Source organism: Pinus tabuliformis, chromosome 4_2 (genome assembly GCF_031772625.1).
Source record: "Pinus tabuliformis cultivar Carrire ecotype Pingquan chromosome 4_2, CPIR1, whole genome shotgun sequence".
NCBI lineage: Eukaryota > Viridiplantae > Streptophyta > Pinopsida > Pinales > Pinaceae > Pinus > Pinus tabuliformis.
In genome coordinates, this window is record NC_142304.1 from 506,140,299 (window position 1) to 506,158,069 (window position 17,771).

Genomic DNA, 17,771 nt, shown 5'->3' on the forward strand with positions numbered 1-17,771 from the left:
AGGTATGTCTTAGACTACAAGTTTTGTTGCAACGTTTTCTTCATACAAATGGTATGATCATCCTTCTTTTGAAATTTGTTTTATATTACTAACATTCTTATGTCTAAAGTTTTGAATCATAAAGATTCTTGTTAGGGTGATTAATCATTAGATTAAATCTACCCTCGTGATACTATCATTTAATCATCCATGTGAAACCCTAACCCTTAGGGTTCACTATAAAACCCTAGTCTTCTTAGGGTTTGTTGATAATGTCTTAGTTATATAGTGCAACCCTAGATCTTTAGGGTTTGGTGAATTAGGGTTTATAAACAAAAACCTTGTAATAACTAAAGTAAGATCTTAAGAAACAAATCCTAGGTGTATATTCTTCCGCGTGATTGAAACCCTAGTCTGGTCAAAATTGTTGTATATCTAACTTTGATGTATTGATGTTTGTGTCTTGGGATTACCTAGTAGGTATGGATATTGATATGAGATGTTAGTGCATTATAATGAAACCCTATATATGTATATGCAAGTATGATATCTTATCTAGGGTATATAACAAAACCCTAGTAGAGATTGATATTCTAGAACATGATTATATTATTTTCGATTATTGATATGATTTAGATTTGATGATAAAATCTAGGGTTTGCAACAAACCCTGGTAGAGTCTGACATGTAAATTCTAAAATGATATTGTTGAAACCTTAAATGTATAGTACTGTGATTGGATTGTTATTGTTGACATCTAAGGCTTTGTGTCTCGAAGATGTAGTCTAGGGTTTATGACAAAAGCCTAGCAAGAAGTTTAAGTCTAGTATGTAAAAAGATGTGACCCTTGTTGATTATGAACCTAACTAGGTTTACGAATTTGACATCTAAAGTTTGAATGGTTTGATGCTTCCATTATAATGACATGATTTTGATATAGTTAACTTATTCTATTTGTACTTGCTATGTTGAATATCTTCGTAATTGACAATGATAATAATAATGAGCATGGTGAAAGAAGCTATAAGACCGATGATGATCAATATGACCTTGATGAAATCAGAAAGAATGAAGTATATGCGATGATGTTGTTCTCCCTAAGTTGAGAGGGAGCTTGGATAGAAGAAAAGGTACATCTCCCCGGTTGATAGGGAGGGCATATTATGACAGTCATAATGAGTACCTTGCGGAAATCATGAAACCAAAGAATGAAAAAAAGAACTATAGATGGATGTTCGTGAAAAATACTTGAGAAATACTACAGTTGTATTTGGTGCTACTGAAGAAATGAAAGAAGAAGAAAGCTTCCGACAAGTTGTATTTAGATAACTTCTTGATGATATAAGTAGCATCAGAATGATTGAGGACCCCGACGGTTTGTGTTTACTTGTATATATACCTTGAAGTTTATTACTAATTGGGGTTGTGATTGTGCAGGATCTCTCAGTAAAAGATTGAATGTTTGAAGCATGCTTAAAGTTGTGGATATATATCTGATTTAGTTGATAAGGAGAGATGAAGCATCTTGTCGTCCTATGTGTTGACGTCTAGATCCCAAAGTAAGGAGGGTGGCATTGGTCTTGGAGCTCTGACCTTGGATACGCATCTAGATCCCTGTGTTGGTGTTAGAGCTTAAAAGCTTGATGGTACCTCGAGTGGCTAAAGCTTGAGTAGAGCTTAGTCCCACCTAATTAGAGTACCCTGGTCAGGTATCTAATCTGTAGCACTGCGTGTTGAGACTCTTCATAGAGCATATCACTTTGAGATCTTCCATGTACCTCTGTATATATGTAATTATGAATACCTCCCTAGTTAAGAGGGAGTGTTGAAGAATGTAACTAGTGTCAGTCTTCATAATTGTATTTGAGTCATGATGTAATGTATCCATTAAAGGAAGAAAAAGAAAATTTTTATAAAAGAAATTGACTTATTAAAGCATGGGTTTCATGCTTAGGTTAATGATTCTTAGGTCAAAGCCTCCATTGTAGGCTTCTAGGGTTTATGTCAAGAGTCCTTGTCCTTGTCATCATGTAAAAGACCCTTCTTGGGCTTCTTGTGTCAAGAAAGAAATTTATTATGTAAATTAATTATTCTAGGCCTCCTCCACCAAGTCGGCCTCAAAGAAGAGCAAGTCGGCCTCATTAAGGGAATTCAACCTCATGCAACCACTATAAGAGGGCAAAACATCAACAAGTTCGATTCACAATAGTTGGAGGCAGAAAAGGAGTGTGAAATTCAAGGAAGAGGAAGGAAACCCTAGCGAATGAGAAGGAAGCCTTTGTCAAGCATAAGAAGTCGAAGTTTCTCTCTCCTTGTCTCACATGTGCGAAGTTGTTGGGCTGCTAGAAGGACCGAAATCGCAGTACTATAGTTGGGCCGAAATTTTGAAATAGCTAGGGGTTGCAATTTTGGATTGTTTTCGGGTTGTAGTTGTTGGATAAGAAGAGACTACTCAAGGTTGTTGAATCATATTGCAAGGCTAACTTGGTGGAGGAGGAAGGTCTTTTGGTCAGGTTTAAGGTCTTGGTCTATCTCAATTTTAGTGGAAGAGTTTGACTAGGTTTTCCCCCAGAGAGGGGTTTTAGCCATCGCTGAGTGCCTACATCTGGGGTCAATGATCTTCATGTTTTGATTTGATGATTGCTTGATGAAAAGAAGATAAAATAAGAACATAAAGAAGATAATAAGAATACAAGAATAACACAAGTAATTATCAACATAAGAAAATCTTTCTACCTTTCTGATTTTCTAACAACTGCCACATAGGTGAATTGGACCACAACAAATTGAGTCATGGTTGAGTGTGAGGGCCACCATCAAGGAGCTACGATTGATGATGAAAGCTTAGGCAAGTCGACTGGAGCATAAACAGCAGCAAATGTGTGCTTAGGCTTGCAAAGAATTTGTTCACTGTAAATTGGTCATGGCAACAAAGAGGCCACAGAAACACAAAACAGCAGAGAGTGCAGTACCACAAGATCAAGAAAACATGTGCATAGACAACAATTTGCCAATGTAACCAATGTGGTTGGTAGAGGTCGACTTTAAGAGGGAGAAAGCAAAAGCATACCGGTCATAAGTTTGGCGGCAAATTAATTTCAAGGGTGCTTAAAGGACCAAGCAGAAAATTCTTCAAAAAATATTTAACGAGATTTGGCAAGATGACTACAGTAGGTCTTTGGTTTGAAGTCAGGTTGGATGGAGCTTCAAACTTCCTACCATGGAAGCCTAGTATCACATTGGTTATCAAAGAAAATGATCTCTTGGAGATTGTTGAGACCAAGATCACGGAGACATCAGATCCTCAATCGAAGACCATCATGGCAAAAAACAAGATAAAGGCACAAAGGTGTTACTAAAGGATGTTGTGAAGGATCATTTGATCCCTCACCTAAGTGAGAAGCAGGCAACCAAGGAGATGTTCAAAGCCTTGGTAGGATTATACCAGAGCAAGACCATAAACAAGAATATGAAACTGCAGATATGCTCTAGACTACACGATGACCAAGTCTGACTTAGTGATGAGTTATCTGATGAGGATCAGATTTGTGATCAGAGTGCAATAGTGGAAGAAAAGGTGGAAGACTCAGCACTAGTAAATGTAGTGTTGAATAGGTTCTCAGAGGCATGGGATCTAGTCATCAGAGAAGTTTGTGCTCGAGACAAGCTACCCACATTTGATAGGCTAAGGGATGACTGCATATAAGAGGAAATTAGGTTATAGTCAAGGGCAAGATAAACAAGCAGAAAGATGACGAGAATGTGGCTCTAATGGAAAGGGGAAAGGAAAGAGTTCAAGTAGGAGTGAGGAGTCATCCTCACAACCGAAGAAGAAGGACTTGACAAATGTCAAGCATTTCTCATGTCATAAGACAGGACAATATGCTTCACAGTGTCCAAGGAGGAAGAAAGGAGGAAAAGGCATGCAGTCAAGTTGAACTGCGTCAAACATCAACAAAAACTCAAGAGGAGTTTGCAAGAAGTTTGAAATGGAGTTCTCACTTATTTCCTACCTTTCCTCAAGCACCTTAGAATTTGGTGCGTGGCTACTAGATAATGGAACCACAAGAGATATGACAAGAACACGGGAATAATTTGACAAACTGATCTAGCGGGACTCAGAACTAGATGTGGAGTTTGGTGATGATGCCAAACATGCAATAAAGGGGGTTGGAACCATGGTATTTCAATTTGAGTCGAGAGGCAGGATGGAAGTGAAGGACATGCTATGGGTGTTGAAACTCAAGTGGAGTTTGCTCTCAGGCTCAACTTGCAAGCCAAGTCAATGGAGTTAGAGAGAGCAAATTGCATAGGATAGAGGGCCAACCTAGTCGAGCAATGGAAAGAAGCAGAAAAGTGACAAGGAACAAGAAGCGGTTGCTCCAAAGGTTGAGTAGGTCATAGGGAGTCAACCTTCTGGTTCTGGTGGGGAGTAGTCAAAAGACTCCTTCAAATTTGTCAAGAAGGAATCTTCGTATGAAATGACCTTACAGTATGTTTAGGAGCAAGAGGCTCCTAAACTAGGCCAAGGAAAGAAAGACTTCGAGAACGTTTCCAAACCAAATTGCAAGGAATTCTTCCAATTCAAAAGGAGCAATCAAGGCGTCGGATGTAGTTCCGGGATCAAAGGCAATTCCAGGGGGCAAAAGTACCTCCCTCACTAAGAAGGAGTGTTGATGTTTGTAGCTCGGGAAAGTACTTCTGCACAGGCCTAAGTGTCTAGGCATGCAGAAGTCGCCCAAGATCTCCTTAGACACTTGCTCTAGTGTGATCAAGTTGCATTTGTAACTTAGCCTAAGTTTTAACTTAGGAAAAGCACATAATTATTATGTTGGCTAATTGAGCTAAAGAAACATTAGAAAAAGTAAAGTACTTAATTTAGTAATTATGTTTTAGTCTTTACTCTCAGCCCTTGATCTCATGTGAGGTGAGAACCAATCTCATTGGTCAATCACTTTGTAGATTATGATTAGGAATTTAGCTCAACAAAAACTTATAAAGCAATGCTAAGGAGAGAAGAAGACACACCATATAGCAGCACACGATTGAGAGAGACATCTCATTGAGGAGTGCGATATTCTAGTGTATTACATCCAAGGAAGGAGGCAACAAGGAGATATGAATCAGCCAAGGAGGACTTGATCAACTGGATCAGATCTAGTTGTTGTACATGTAATTTCCTCAATTGGGCCATTATCCCAGGACAAGAACCCAAGTAGGTTCTGTAATATTTTAATGAAGAACTACTTTAATTAGGAAAAATTTGTTGTGTCATTTCAAGATTGGTTATGTTATTTGCTTCCACTAATTAATGTTAAGAACCTAGCTATGCATTCATTAAGTAGAACTGTAATATGCTAGGTTAATGGATTGTCGAGAGCTAGGTTCGCAAGAGAATTAACACATCAGTAGGCATTATATTAATTTTACTTGTTTATGTCTCATATCTAGAGTCTAAAACACTATTTTTCTAGCTATTATAAGTTTAATTTCTTTTTTGGAAAATTTCTGGGAAGTATACCTAGTGGGATTCGATCCCTTGACCTCGATAAATCAATTTTCAACCTGCTAGAAATTGCCTTTTGTTGCTGGTAATGGGCATTGAAGTGATCCTAAATGATCTATCTAACATCTCCTAGCTCCTGCACTCCTAGATCTCTGATCTAGAATGCTAAGGCACCGTTTGGGTGGCCATTTTGAAGGGGATTTGCTAATATCCTTGCGTTTTTCTGCAGATTTTACAATCTACAATCACATGACAATAAGTAAAATAAAAAAGAAACCCCTCTCACCAAAGCTCCAATCACATAAATGATCATAGATTTGGTTAGTATATTGATTAAACACTCATTTCATCTATTTATATTGATTTATCTTTGAAATTTGAGTGCCAAATCTTGCTTGTTTAGAGTTGTTTTCAGCGGATTTTACACAGTAAATCAATTGGACACAAATAGTTAACTCCTCCACTTCACCCATTGACCCCATTTAAGGCATTGATCTTCATTTCGTTGGGTGAAGTATTAAAAGGGAATCCTCACATAGCCTTTAAAAGGGTGGTTGGGCTTAAAGAGTGGGGATTTGGGTCAAGGTGACAATGGACCCTCATCTTAGCGGGTTGCCAAGTTCTAAATTGATTAGCAACACATGCAATGAACTAGGCACTAATCTCCAACCCTACCATCCACTTCTGTTTATGCAACATTTAAATTTGTTTTGTTGGACTTTACTCTCTAAACCACTGTTGAACACCATTGGCTTAGAATTTCAGCATCCCTAATTGGGGAAAATTGCCTTGAGTCATAGGGGAGATGACCTAGATAGCAAAGGAGAGTTGGCAAGGTGACAATGGTGGACCTCCTGGATACCTTGGCCTCTCATCTCGATGCTTTGGACTTTTACACTTGCAGGATGATAGAAAGAGCAGTAATAGCATCATTTGTTGGAAAGGTGTAGATACTGTGACACGAGGTTGTAAGGAATGTGGTAGTTACACCATCCATGAAGCTTACGAGATAATATTGGAGGCTCTAAATGGCAATGAACCCCCAAGGTTATGGCAACACATCTAGCATGGCTCTCTTTGACCCACAGTAGCCTCCTTCTTATGGTTACTAGCAAAGAGGAATACCTTAACTTAGGAAAACCTTGGCAAACGAGGGTACTTTGGCCCATCCAAATGCCCCCTATATAAAGAAAATGAAGAATCAATGGAACACGTCCTTAATCAATGTAGGCTCTTCTGCTCTCTTTGGAATTTGGGTTCATTGAGGATGCCACCCACAAATATGGGAAAACGCTAATGGAATTGAAGGTGGTTGTCAGACTAAAAGTTTTGACAACTCAAATCTGCCAGTGGGCATTGACATTTTCCAGTGGGAAAGCGATTGGGAATCTGAACTTCAACAAATATGCCATTGGGCGTCATCCAAATTTTGTCAGTGGGACAAGCAATTGGGATGTTGATTGAGAGCATTTTTGGACATTCTTTTGTTCACGTTGATGGTCATTGGACCAAGCAAAGGACAAATGGATCCTTTTGCATTGCAGCTTGACATTTGATGGAGTTGTCGAGCAAACTTCAGGGATGTATCAGACTTGCAGTTGATTCATGTTTCTTGGTTTGTTCTCTTCATATTGGAGTTTTTTTCGGCATCCAGTTTTGGCGGTTTTTCACGCAATTCTTCATTGAGGATCAGCGCAGCAGTTTCAGCATGAAGACTTGGAAATGGTACCAAGTTCTTACTTTGGACTTATGATTGAGGGGGGGAATGTTAGCCTCACTCTCACATAAAACAATCAAAAAGTCCAAAATAATTAAAATTATAAAACTTGGATTAAATTCCTACTTGTTTGTTCTAGAATGAGTTAGTTCCTCAAACTTGGGAGTTTGTTTAGGTCTAGTTGGTTGAGAAAACATCTCTTGGTCCCCATCCCCGATACACATAATCAAGCTAAATTGTAATGGTGCTTCTAAGGGAAATCCTAAGCCACCAAGCATCAAAGGAGCGTTCAGAGACTTTGAAGGAAAAAATATTCTCCTTAAATCTAGCTACAAACTCTTGTGCAAGTCTTATTCTTGCCAAAAAAAAACATAAGTAGTCCAATCTTCACAATGAAGGAGACTCCCTTGTTGTCATTGGATCCTTAGGCAAACTTTTCAAAGGTGTCAAGCCAAAAAAGCTCTCGATGCACTGGAAATTCACTAGAGCCCTAACAAGCATTCTTTGTCTGATCAATAATCTCCAAATCACCTCTATAAAGCATGTTCGTCAAGAAGCAAACAAGCTCATAGACCGAATGGTCAATGAAGGCTTGGAACTCTGTAATGAGGACCTTGATATCAACTACTTCAGCACAACCAACAAAGATATACTTCACCGACTACAAACTGTAGTTCTAGATGCATTGACATGAAGAAAGGAGGGCATCCAAAATGTTGGGGTGAGAGACAAGGGTATATGATTTACAATAGACTCCGAACTCCACAATCCACACCATCTGCATAGATGCAGTAATGCAAGGACTTGGCACCAAATGTATATAAGTAAAGATACAAGAATATATGAACGCTGGGACTCAGATTGCAAAGAATGTTGGGCTCCATGCTCTTCACCAAATGTGAGAATGCAAGGAAGGCAACAAGACTCTTTGCAATCTGCATGTGGGATGTGGAAATGTGGAAGAAAGAAATCTCGAAAACTAGGCACTACCCTCTACATTGGATGTGAAATGCGAGAATGTGGGAAAAATGACAACCAACAAGAATGAAACAAGACTCTTTGCGCTATACATTCCACATCAGGAATGTGGAAATGTGGAAATGCTAAACAAGGAAAGAAAACTTGGAAATTATGCTTTGCACTCCACATTAGATGCGAAATGCATGAATGTGGGCAAAATGACAAGCAAAATTTTAAAGGTTCCTTAAACCACTTTCATGCCTTGTCTACTCAGTCGTTTATAAATCTTTTGTACTTTTAGCTCCCTGTAGAAAATATAATAACTTTTTAAGAAAAATAATAATAGTAACAATAATAACTTCTTATTGAAAAAAAAAGATCATTTGTTGCTAATTTCAGAAAAAGTAAATGCTTCAAACACTAAATGGTTAAAATTTTAAACAAAAACAGATGTATTAGGAGAGCGGGCTAGAGACGATTCACGTGCACAGCAGCAGCCCCTGGTACAGTACTCCCTCCAACGCCATGGCCCCAGGAGGGGGCCCTGAGGCCCCTCCTCCTTCGCCTCCTCCACCAGAGATCCTTGCATTCAAGAAGCTGATCAGCGACAGTAGTAAACGCCCAACAAGGGAAACTCAACGAAATTTTGTAAAGAAACTCGACAGCATCCCCACACTCGCCTTGCCCGTTGAAGATTCTTGCAAATCTGCTTTGAACTAAGCTGAAAGAGGGCTCATCGGTCAATTTACAGGGCTATGGCCTTCCCCCAAGGCTGTCAAGGCGTGGATACAAAGGAACCGGTGACCGCTAGTAAAGGAAGGCATCGGAAGCTTCCTGGTTGGTAAGGGCTTTTTTGTCTTTGTTTTTGATTCAGTAGAAGACAGAAATCTTATCTTAAGGAATGGACCATATTTCATGGGACCTCAGGGTCTGTATCTAAACTCATGGTCACCAAACTTCGATCCAACACAAGATGTGCCATCAGCAGTTCTAGTGTGGGTGCGCCTCCCTCATCTACCACTGCACTGCTGGAACCCGAAGTCACTAGAAACGATTGGTAACACCCTGGGAAAATACATAGACAGAACAGAGAGAAGGGATCAATATTCATGTGCAAGAATATGCGTCGAAGTCGACTTGGAAATAAGGTTACCTGAAGCCATAAAGTTAACAATAGCAGACAGGTCTTATATACAAGAGTTAGACTATGAGCAGCTACCATTCAAATGCAAAAATTGCCATGAATATAGGCATTTCGCAAGATACTGCAAAAAAAAGGAGGAGGAAGATCTAGAGAAGTCGAAAGGAGAAAAATGGATCCAGGTGCAGAAAGCAATCCAGGCCAAGGTGACTAGCAGGAATAAAGGGAAAGAGGTACCGATGGAGTCTGGAACTCCCTTAATAGGAATGGTTCAAACAGAAGGAAGAGGAGAGCAGCCAAAGACAACAGCCTCAACAAACCCATTCGAAACCCTCAGCACTTCAATCGAAATTCCAGAAACAGAGACAGAGGATATTGAACAACAAGTCCCCTCACTTGAAGCAGAAAAGAAGAACATAGAAGTAACCCAACTTGACTCCCAGCAGGAACCTCCTCCTCACCCACATATGCAGAAATGACAAGGAAAAAACCCTCGAAAACCTCTGGGTCATCGGAAGACGAGACATTCGAGAGACCCTCTAAAAGAGTTGGAAGGAAATCTCATAAGGAAACCAGGGAAGAAGAGGCAGAGAGGCAAAAAATGCAAGGTAGCCAATCCACCATTGAAATGTCTATCGGGAGAAACACCAGAACAAGGCCCTCTAAGGGGGGATCAACTCACTCCAATTCCGTTAAATAATGAAACTAGTCTCTTGGAATTGCAGAGGCTTGGGGAACCCTTTGAAAGCTGAAAAAGTCAAAGATCTTTTAAAAATAGAAACTCCCAAGATCCTCATGCTCCAAGAGACTAAGATTGAAGGGGAAACCCTTCTTGAGATCAGCAAATTAAAATGGGGAAAAAATGCAAGAAAGGCCATTAGTGCAAGAGGTACCTCTGGTGGCCTAGCAACATTGTGGTCGGAGGACAAGTATCAACTAGAAAGCTCCTTTGAGACCCAACATTGGATATTCACCGAACTTCGACACCTCTCTAGTAAGCTCTCCATCTCGCTCTTCAACCTTTATGTTCCAATCCACCTTACAAAGAAGAAAGAAGAAAGAATGCTGGCAGACCTTGTCTGATTTCTTAGACATTCACTCCCCTCAGAATATAATAGTGGCTGGAGATCTCAACCTCATCATTGATCAAAAAGAAAGAGAGGTGGCAATAGTGGCAGGGACCAAATGCTTCCATTAGTAGAGGAGTTGATACTTCAATGGGAACCTCTTGACTCCAAACCGAAGAAAGGTCTTTACACCTGGACAAACAATAGAGCTGGGGTGAAACACATCTCTACTCGCCTAGATCGCTTCCTAGCACAGAGCTCTTTGTTGCTAGGAAAAAGACTGATCTCCTCAAAAATTCTCCAAAGCTGACCTCAGATCACAAACCTATTCTCTTATAGCTGGAAGAGGAAGAAAATTTGGGCCCTATCCCCTTTAGATTCAACCCGCTTTGGTCAGGGAAAGAAGGGTTCATGGAAACTGTTCTGGAGGCATGGTCCATACCTGTGACAGGATCTCCCAGCTTCATGTGGGAGCAAAAACTAAAAATAACCAAGAGAGCCCTGCAAAAATGGATTAAAGAACCCTCAAATTCTCCTACCAGCAACAGAAAGGAGATAGTTCAATTTTTATCAGATCTGCTAATGGATTTGGAAAGTAAGGAGATCTCTACTTCAGATTTAGAAAAAGAACAAGCTGCCCAAATCAAATCATTTCGTGCTTTCCGCCATGAAGAAGAGACTTGGAGGCTTAAGTCTCGTAGCTTGTGGCTTAAAGCTGGAGATCGAAATACCTCTTTCTTCCATAGGCAATATAGAGCCCGACTATCTCGAAACCATATCTCTGAAATCACTTGCTCAGATGGGACTGTGCTCAAAGGACAAGAATAGCTAAAAAAGGCAGCAAAAGATCATTTCCAAAATCTGTATAAAGAGGAAGCGAATGGGAGTGAAGAAGTCACCTCTGAATTTCTCTCCCACATTCCATTTTTGGTAAGCGAGGACAACACTAGTCTTACGAAACCTTTCTCCGAGGAAGAAATATGTAAAGTAATATGGTCCATGGAACCAAACAAGGCACCAGGACCTGACGGATTCTCAATTCATTTTTACAGAATCTGCTGGGAAATAATAAAAACTGATCTTCTGAGGATGATTAAAGCTTTTCATCAAAAAGCCAAAGTGGGAGGCAATACTAACTCTACCTTCCTTGCATTAATTCCAAAAGAAGTGAATCCGAGCACTTTTGATAGGTTTAGACCAATCTCGCTCTGCAATGCATCATACAAAATCCTGACAAAATTGTTGGAAAACATAATCAAGCCACTGCTTGGGAAACTCATTTCTCCCACCTAAGGCGGCTTTGTCAAAGGGAGACATATATTGGACAATGTAATACAGGTACAAGAAGTCATACATTCCAGTTATCTTCGACAAGAGCAAGGTGTGCTCATAAAGTTAGACATGGCAAACGCATTCGACCAAGTAAATCTTTCTTTCCTGTACAAAGTCCTCCTTTCCTTTGGTTTCAACTCTAACTTTGTCAATTTGATTAAAACTTGTACTAAAAAGCCATGGATAGCTCCTTTAGTTAATGGCAGGCCAGCAAACTATTTCCAAGCCTCGAGGGGAATAAGGCAAGGCTACCCCCTCTCCCCTTTCTTGTTCATTCTGATGGCAGACTCGCTAAGTAGAAAAATGACAGCTGAAAAGAAAGCAAGGACAGCTCCAGGAGTCAAGTTGACAAAAGGGCTAGAGCCTCTCAATCACGCACTATTTGCAAATGACACTCTTCTTTTGGGCGAAGCCTCCATCAAGATAGCCAAAGTTTATAGTGGAATTCTTCAAAAGTTCTGTAGCATATCAGGAGCTCTTATAAATAAAAGGAAAAGTGCAATATACGAGTGGAATGTGGATCAACAAGCAATTCAAAGAATAGCCCTGTCCTTAGGCTTTTTGGGATTCGCTTCTTGGGATAAAATCAAATATATCGGGTTACCAATAACCCCGGGCCCTAACAAATTATCGCTGTGGAAAGAGGTAATAAGCAAAATTGAGTCCAAGATTACAACTTGGGGAGGTCAATGGCTCACCAATGCTGGCAAACTCATCCTTATAAAATTTGTACTATCCTCCCTGCCTATTTATCAGGGTTCCTTTCTTCTGGCTCCAAAGAAGATCATGGAATAGATCTCTAGACTTATCAAGGATTTTCTGTGGAGAGGAGGAAGAGGAAACCAAAGAAAATTCCATCTCGTGAATTGGGATACAATTAAACGCCCCATCTCTGAAGGAGGCCTGCAAATAAGAGACCCAGGCCTTGCCAATCTAGCTCTTGGAGGTAAAATACTTTGGACCCTCTTCTCAAACAGCAAACACCCTATCAGTCAGGTCATAAAGAAAAAATATCTAAAAGGCTCATCGCTAAGGAACATACAGATAGATAACAGCATCAAAGGGACATCGATATGGCATCTCTGCCACCGTGGGATAGAGTTCTTCCAAAAGCACTTGTATCGCATTCCTAGCAATGGAAAAAACACGATGCTCTGGCAAGACAACATAATGGGACAGTCGCCTTTGAGCAAAAATGAAGCAATCAAAGAAATCAGGAACTGGCTCATTCAGCAAGGAGTCCTCACCTTGGCAGATATCTCGACATGGGACGACTCCGGAAAATGGCGAACTTGGGAAATCCCTCGAGTTCCAGATCAAATGCGCAGTCAAAAGACCCTCCTGGAAGAAGCGTTAACGGGACTAGCACCGGTTCACATGCGTTTGACGGACAAATGGGGATGGGGAAAGACTGGAATCTACAACACAAGGCATGGATTTGCCTCTCTTCAACCACAGCAAGCTTCGAGCCATCCTGCATCTATGTGGAAACAAGTCTGGGACCCTCTCGATCTCCCCAAAATAAATTTCTTCACCTGGGCATTAATGCATGGGAAAGTGCTAACTGGCAATAATCTGACTAAAGAGGAATTCACGGGCCACATTGGTGTTCTCTCTACTGCAAAGCCCAAGAAACCATGGAGCATGTGTTTGTGGACTACCCTTTTGCTCAAAAAGTCTGGGACTGCATCCTTCAAGGCCTCAATGTCTCTGCCCCATCGCAAGTCAAAGTAGCTAACCTTTTTAGCACCTGGAGAATGCGTTATCCCCACATGACCCAAAGAAAGACAGCATGGAATAGAATCTAGAAAGCAGTACCTAAATATGTCTACTAGAAAATATGGCTCGCCAGAAATGACCAAATCTTCAATAGCATTCCGAACTCCCCTTTGAAGGTGGCAGCAAAAGCAAAAGCATTACTCCTCGAGACTATGGCCAATCATCCCCTTAAAAACGATAACATGCTTCTTCCGAAAGCAAAAAAATGGATGGGAACTTGTATATTTCGAGACAGGATAAACAACACCACTTGCCCTAGTAAACCTCTTGTATGGAGACTACGAGAAACAGACGCAGATTTTCAAGCTTGGTGGAGGAAACAGGGTAAAACAACAATCTTTTTTGATGGTGCCTCCAAAGGCAATCCAGGGACAGCAGGAGCAGGTGGAGTGATCTACTCCCCGGAGGGTATTCGTGAAGATAGCTTCAGTTGGGGACTTGGACAGAGAACCAACAACCAAGCAAAAATTCTTGGGTTGCTAAAAGCCTGTCAGATAGCACGTGAAAAAGGCATTAAGGAAATACAAGTCTTCGGGGACTCAGAAATTTTGATAAAGATATTAAATTCGGAGGACCACTTCAGCAATCTGGCGCTCAACAAGACACTTCAAAGGCTGAGATATGTGCTCCAAGACTTCTCTTCCTATCTCCTTTTCCATATTCTACGTGGCTCAAATAAGGAAGCAGACGCAAAAGCAAACCTAGCATGCCTCCTGCCACAAGGAACCTTAAGCAAGAATGATGAAGAACCTACATGGAACCCGATCCCGTAATCTAGAGTAAATCTACACCTATGTAAGGAAAAGGAGAGCTGCAACTAAAAGGAATCCTGAATATTGTATTGATGGTTGTTTTGGTTTCGGCCCAACCAGTTTTAAATAATTAATATAACCATTATAGTTAAAAAAAGGTTTAAACAAAACAGCACATTTTGTTTATTGTTTTCATTTTGGTACTTGCCAAGTGTTACCCAATCTGAGTCAAACTCTTAACTCTTCTGCATCACCAGGGATATTGTTGATCCAAGTCTGGTAGGCTATGGATTTAATGTTTTAGAATTCTGCTGGAAAAATTGTATGTTGGTCTTAAGGTGTAAGGTTTCTGAGAATTGTAAGATTTGCCAAGGTTGCTGGAAGTACAACTCGAGGCATTAGGTAAAATTGGGTTCTAAAGACTTCCAAAAGAAAATTGTACCAAACAAAATAATCAGCCAGTAACGAGTACAAATAAGTAGATTTTCTTGAGATTTAGACAAGTTGCTGATAAATTTACCAGGTAAGTTCGTTTATCCTTCCAACTCATGAGTTTCGGTCTGAGATTTGCTCAGACAACAATGTAAATGCAATTTGCATATCACCAACCAACCAAGCCACCAATCGGTTCCGAGGAGTTAGAGCTTTTGCCTGTCTTTACAACCTTGACAGGACAGAAACATTTCCCTCCTGTAGACCATGAACATGGCTCACTTCTGCATAAAACTTCAGCAAATTCTATATCAACGTTGATGCCAAAGGAGGCTAGCCAAGTCAGTGTAGGGATTGTGTTGGCGCCCACCAGGGTTCAAATCTCACAAAAGTGGCCATCCTTGGTCCAGGATATCGCTAGGTTTGGGAACGGGAACAGCTAGGTTCGGGAAGCGGTAATGTGCAGGTGCTAGGCACGGTCATAAAGGACCTCATTTGTCTCCCTATTTTTGTTTCCCCGCAATGGTGGCCGAAGGTGGTAAAAGTAGAGAACCATCCTGGGCATTAAGTCGGTGCCAGTGCCCTCACGGATCCTCAAAATAAAAACCACAAATAGTGTCCCACCGTCAAGTGAGGGCTGTTGGTTTCCAGAATTATCGATCTAGAATGGTTCCTCTGGAAGCATTCACAAAACCATATATCAACTTTGATAATTAAAGAAGATATTTAAACAATGAATCCAGGAACAAGATAAGCCAATAGTATACGAATATTTAACTATGTATGTAGCTTAGATAAATAATCATGACTAAAAACAGTGCCACATGGGCTGCTTGGATTGATAACATTATTGCCCCCTGTCACTGTGTTGTTGCCTGCTATTGCCTAAAGCTGATCTAGATCAACTTCCCAGGCATTGAAACATGTAATCAAACCATCAGGAAGCACCCTCCTTGGTGATATATCAGAAGCAAACATCAATAAAGCATTGTATCTACAATGACTTACTTAAGTTCTCAGGGGTTAAGGGGGAGTATTACCAACCTTGATCAATGTCACATTTCTAGTCAATGGTGCAAATGGACAGTATAGGGCTTCAATTCAAATCAGCCACAATATAGGGTCACAGTGAGCAAAATGGTAAGTGAATACACCGTAAAGATCAAAAATCTGTTAGTGGCTGAGAGAACTTCCCAAACCATGTTGACATTGTAGGTACCTACTAACACAAAGCTATGTTTGATCCTTTAGTTTCCCCAACTCATAATCAAAAATCAGAAGCTCCAAAAATACACACGTGGAAAAAGGTAGTCTATGGGACAAATGATACCTAATGCTCGGCACATTAAAACAATGCACAGCACCTAACGCATCTCCGTCCAGGAAGACATACGAAGAAAGGTCGGTAGTATCAAACCTCTGTATTTTGCACATCGAACCAAGTATATGATGAAGAAAAAAGAACAGAACAGAAAAATACAAACAAATAAATAAATACCTGCAGAGAAGCACCTCATCTGAGCGGGAAGAAGCTATATGAAATAGGATCATGGGAATCAGAAAAAAGTGGATGAGTCTGAGAAAAAGAAAGGTACCATATTTTACACTTCAATGATGTTGATTGAACCCGTATCTTCTATAGAAACTGCAGCTTTGTTCATCCACCATCAACGTCGTTCTAGAACCGTTCTAAGGTACGTTTTTGTCTGGATTACCTGAAAGCAAATAGGGGACAAATGGAAAATCAGATAAAACTATACAAAAACCCTACGCCTACTAAAATATTGCTGTAATGTCTTCGTTTGACTGGTTGTGCGAGGAAGGCAATATTTTTTTTTCCAATTGAATATTAAAAATATCTTATTATCCCTGCCGCGCGGCACAACGCATTCGTTCGTTTTCAAGTTGGCTGGTATTAATCAGTCAAGTCTATCAAATTTCTTTTAATTGGACAAAGTATAACTTCACGAATATTTTTTTGTATTTTATAAATAATTTGATTTATTAGTTGAACTGAGGCTTATACAGTGGGAAAAAAATATTTTCTAGTAAATTACTAGAATCAATGAGTGTGGTTCGTGGTTGATCGTAAGGGTAAGTTAAAGTGTTTGAAACGTATGAACAAATGCACTATCATGTGATTTACGCTAAAATATTTTTTTGGTAAAATTTGATTTATTATTAAGTGTAATTTAATGGGTTATTTATTTATTGATCTTATTACCAAATACATCGTTTGGCAAACCATGTAGAGTACAATATGTGTAATATTTGAAAAAAAAATCGAATGAATAGTATTAATGAAAACTAAATATAGTAAATTTATTTTTTTAATATTTTAATTTATTTATTTAAAGTAATTGGTTAACTGGTTTCATTTTTATTGTTTAATGATGATTTTTTAGGCCGTAGTTTAACTAGTCGGAGAAATTGCTCGGAAAGTTATGGAAATTCACGGTACATTTAAAAGAAATCCAGCAAAGATTTTTGTAAATCCAAATTATAGTCGTTAAACTTCAAAATTTTAGGTGTTCAATATGTTTTTGATGGCGTTGAATCCATTTCCATCATCAAAAACACGATTCAAACACCGCCTCTACAAGATTTAAAAAATAAATAAAAATAAAATTGCCTGGGCAATTCCTTGACTCCATTTTTTACGGCGTTAATGTGCACTTGCATTTATTGTGTAGCATATGTGATTACAAGTACTTGAAAGCGTACTAATAATCCAGTGTTTGAAAATGTACAGTACTGCAAAGGCATCATTAGCAGGTGAGGTTGTATTAAAATACGAACAATGAAATGATAAAGGCATCATTAGCAGGTGAGGTTGTATTAAAATACGAACAATGAAATGATATTTTAAGGTCCACGAGACTAAAAATAGTCTATGAAACCATTAGTTCCGTGTTTTTTTGCTCTTTGCAATTCAATACTTTTCCGATTCAAATTAATGATGCACTAACCCAACCTTTCAACAATCCCCTTACCAAAAAACATTGCTAAAAAACTCATACTAACATATTCTCATAACTTTGAATGCATTGAATTTTTGTTACAATGTTATTATAAACTTGTTTAAAACCTTCACATAGAAACTTCA

The 17,771-nt window shown here is 39.5% G+C and overlaps 1 protein-coding gene across 3 annotated transcripts in view; it reads right to left on the bottom strand.

Moving 5' to 3' along the window:
* LOC149170219 (4-hydroxy-tetrahydrodipicolinate synthase, chloroplastic-like) overlaps window positions 1-16,496 on the bottom strand; it is a 69,502-nt gene extending 53,006 nt beyond the window's left edge. Inside the window, exons 1-2 of one of the 3 annotated variants that reach the window (XM_089428948.1) lie at window positions 16,261-16,496; window positions 15,996-16,084 (exon numbers count right to left, since the gene is read on the bottom strand). The gene's annotated coding sequence lies outside the window, so the exon portion shown is untranslated. Of the gene's footprint in view, window positions 1-15,995; window positions 16,085-16,163 lie in introns of all 3 variants that reach the window. The other 2 variants (XM_089428947.1, XM_089428949.1) reach the window with 2 other exon arrangements.
* Window positions 16,497-17,771: the final 1,275 nt, after the last annotated feature.